Source organism: Belonocnema kinseyi, chromosome 6 (assembly GCF_010883055.1).
Source record: "Belonocnema kinseyi isolate 2016_QV_RU_SX_M_011 chromosome 6, B_treatae_v1, whole genome shotgun sequence".
Classification (NCBI taxonomy): domain Eukaryota; kingdom Metazoa; phylum Arthropoda; class Insecta; order Hymenoptera; family Cynipidae; genus Belonocnema; species Belonocnema kinseyi.
In genome coordinates, this window is record NC_046662.1 from 106,914,160 (window position 1) to 106,918,219 (window position 4,060).

Here is a 4,060-nt window from a genome sequence, read left to right on the forward strand (position 1 = left end):
CAACTGCACCTATAGATATCCTTGTGGCCTCAGCTAACTCACGCACTTTTAATCTTCTATCCTTCAACACCATATCGTGGATTTTATTGATGAATTCGGGAGCACTTGCTTCTACGGGCCTTCCTGAACGTGGTTCGTCACTTATTGATGCACGGCCACGCTTAAATTCATTTACCCAGTTATAAACCTTTGCTAAGGCAGGGGCAGATGTGCCATGAACTGAGTCCAATTCATTTTTTATCTCATATGGAGTTGAACCCTTTAAATGAAAATGTTTGATTACCGCTCTGAACTCGTTTTTTTTTCATTTTTCTTAACGAACAATTTTTTTTTCAATTGGTTATAAAAACACGTAAGCTCAGAAGATGTGGACTGTGACTGCACCATATATCTAGTCGGGAGTGGTCCTGACTGAAAACAGATGATTTGGAGCGATTCGCGCGCCATCTGTTGGTCATTCTAAGGACTTATTGAACTACCCTCGTACTTTATTGTACTTGAATATTTGCAACCTAGCGAAAAATCCCCAAGAAAATATTAATAAATTAAATAATTTATCAAAAATAAACTGTGGAGGAATTTCGACGGACGATTTTCACACGAATTACGTCTCCAATCCCTGCTACTTTATTGTACTTAAATATTCGCATCCTACCGAAAAAACCATAAGAAAAAAATAATAAATTAAATAATTTATAAAAATAAACAGTTTGTTTTCAATTAAAATCTTCAAAATTGTGAACGCAAATGCAATATAAAATTGATAAAAGTTTTGCAATAAGAAATTAAATTTAATAATAAAAATGAGAAAATTATAAAAAAATATCGGAATACCTTAGAGTCTGAAAAAGAGACAAAAAGTTCTTGATGAGAAATGAAACAGTCAAATCAGGTAACATAATCAGGTAAAGCAAGTAATTGATCAAATAAATTGAAGTAGACTTCTAAATTTAGATTAGAAAATATTTTGCTCAGCTTTGAAACACTTCAGTATCCCAATCGTATTCTCCAATGAAACTGTAAAGAATAGTTTTTTTTATTTTATAATCTCTAAACAATTAATTATTTTTTCTAAATCCGAACTACCTTTGTGGAGAAAATAGGGTTAAGTAAGCCAATAATAATTAATTCAATATAGGAATTAAAATCTCACCAAAATACCTTGTAACCCCAGTGGGCACACTTAGCTTAAAGTCGTAATAAAGACGTTCTAATCTAGTTCCATAAAGTATATCTTAAAGATGTTATCAGTACGGCTTAAGGATATCTTTACAAGATCCTATGGCTGGCATTTCGTCGTCTTAAGGATGTTTTGAAAGGATATCCAGGGGACAATGTCGTAAGGTTGTCCCTCGGACATCTTTAAAGTATCTTTAATAAGATTATCATTATTCGAAATCAACACAAATTCAAAGTATTTCTATATTTTTTTCTCAGAAGACTTGAATGCTTGAATGCTTAAATGCTCTGAAATATTACAAAAATCTTATCGATACTTAATTTTTTTAATTTATTTTTGAAAGTACAAATTTAAAAAAAATTCGACTATGAGATTTCTCTAAGTTTTATTGTGAAAATGTGAACGAAACCAAAAACATCTTCTAGAGTAAGTCCGAAACTGTTCTAAAAGTGGAAAAACTGTTTTATCATAAGTTTGTAAATTACGCGGAGATCAGGTAGATATATTTAAAGGTCCAGGTAGCTCGTTTAAATGTTTTAAAGGCAAACAGATAGGCTGAAATTGAAATAAGAATCCGATCATAAATAACAAGCAGAGAGGCTATATCAATAGAGTAGCCGACACTCAAGGGTCCTTTGTTAAGTCTTCCGATTAAAGTTTAGAAACAGATTTTTTTTAATTTCATAGTTAACAGACTAAAAAATAATAATTTGGAATCTACGGGTTTCGATAATTCCAGATATCTAACTTTTTTTTCTAAATGTTTCAAATTGGATTTAATACAACGATTCTCATAAATGGAATGGGATAAGTCAAAAAAGACATTTTTTAATACAACTAGAAAATTGTTTATTAGTATATAAGTTATAATTAGAAATAAGTATGATGAGAAAATTCATCAATTAAAAACAAAGTGTTAATAATTTGAAGACAAATTTTAAAAAAGAGAGTCGGGTTAGCCCGCCCGGTACGTGACGAATACAAAAGGAACATTATATTACCGTCGCATAACTCTTAAAAGAACGACTAAAAGGACCAAAATCTCTCAGACTATCTCAGAGACTGAATCATTCAAATCGAAACTTAAAATAGTCTCAAAGCGGCCAGCCTTTTTTCACTCAGAATACTCTGAGATTTCTATCGGTAGGGTGCGCGCGCACGCCGGCGAATTTCAGTTTGCGCATCTCATCGTAGTCGCACAACGACTTTTCGTCAGTATTGCACGTTGCTGCCAGGCCCAGGCTCGGTCAACTCAATAAGGGAAAATGGCGAAATTATGAACCTGGGCGCGGGGGGTTGAGAGGCAGCGAGGGGAGTCAAATTAATTCTCATGCCCATTGCAGATGGCGCAAATTAGTGTAAAACACGCTTGCGCGGAAAATTGCTTGTTGTCATTTGTTAGTGTCAGGTGCTGCCTGGTGCTGTCACTGCAAAATGATGCACATGTGACACTCAAAGAATAACATAATGGATCGCGAAAGTTGTACAGTGAGTGGCTTTGGTTCTAAAAAAGTGCACGATAAGGAAGTGATATAGTACACAAGTTTCCAACGCGACGTTCTGTAGGTTTGCAGTGGGTGGAGAACACGGGCAATGAAGTGCTACAGAAGTTACCGTATGAGACTGTAACCTTAAAACGGTTTTTCGTGTGCCAATATCACTTCAATCACTTACAATAAAAAAACAAAAGCAAAATTAACTAAATGAGAAACGTAAAATGAGAAATTGATTGCTAATTATCTTTAATTTCTTATTTTGCTTTTCTTGTTTCCTTAGTTTTGTCTTTATTCATCCTTTTTCCTTAAATTGTTTGACTAGTCAACACATTTTCAAAAATTTCGAAACCACCTTTTTTCCAGATTTGGAAATTCTATTTGCGGTTGTCCATAGGACTTTGAAACACGAAAAATTTATTTATATGACTTTTCAATAAAATCAAAATTGTTAGAGTTGTAGCATTTTAAAAATCTTAAAAACCAAACGAAAATTCACATTTTAAGCCAAACAACGCATGATATGAAAAACAGTCAGGAGTAAAGAAATGTTTCTTTCGGGGAGCCTTACAAACGATAATTAACATTTTAAGCCAAGCAACGCACGATATGAAAATAGACGGTAGAAAAAAATGTTGCATTTTTAAAGCCCTACAATAATATTCTGTTTCAACATTAACTTTCATACTATTAATGGCTCACATTATACTCACAATGTCGTAGGACATATAAAGACGTTTTTAGGACGGCTTTTTGATGTCCTGGTGCCCACAGGGAGGTCTTTTACTTTTTAGCGTGAAAAAATAATCATGTCTGTTTAAGGTCTCTTTGAGGCATCTTTAGGACTAGCCCTACGGATATCTTTGATCAACGTTAGGCCAGACATAGAACGTCTTTAGGACGTCCTAAAGTTCTCTTTATGAAGACCCTGAGACTTAGACCCCAATGTCCAAGAATGTCCCAGGACATTTAAAGACGTCCTAAGGACGTCTTTAGGATGCTCCGGTGCCCAATGGGAATTGTGTACTCGAACATGTGAACAAATATTAAAGTATAAAGTAATAATGCAAAAGATTAATTTTTTCGGTGAAAAATTGGTTTCAAAACTTCTTCGATCTAAACTGTATTTTAGCTACAAGTTTAGATTTTATAGAACTATTTTATGTTGTTCGTATACCCTACCTTTCAGTCGAGATTACGTCACCCCGGCCTTTAAATTTTATAGAACTTTGTAACTCATTTCGTTAAATAGTTCAACAAAATGTAAAACAAAGACGATTCATATTTTTTCCCTGTATCTTTAAAAAATAATTTTCAACGAAATTATGAGAGGTGCAGCTGAGTGCCATGCGTATGGTTGATTTACCCCAACTAAATTCTGTCTGAC

At 33.8% G+C, this 4,060-nt stretch overlaps 2 protein-coding genes across 4 annotated transcripts in view; one reads left to right on the top strand and one right to left on the bottom strand.

The window, feature by feature from the left end:
- LOC117174781 overlaps positions 1–4,060 on the bottom strand; it is a 386,591-nt gene that overhangs the window by 315,421 nt on the left and 67,110 nt on the right. The window lies entirely within an intron of this gene.
- The window catches only part of LOC117174780, a 246,670-nt gene continuing 245,259 nt past the window's right edge, over positions 2,650–4,060 (top strand). The window contains exon 1 of one of the 2 annotated variants that reach the window (XM_033364144.1): positions 2,650–2,668. The gene's annotated coding sequence lies outside the window, so the exon portion shown is untranslated. The remainder of the gene's footprint in view (positions 2,669–4,060) is intronic. The other variant, XM_033364141.1, reaches the window with a different exon arrangement.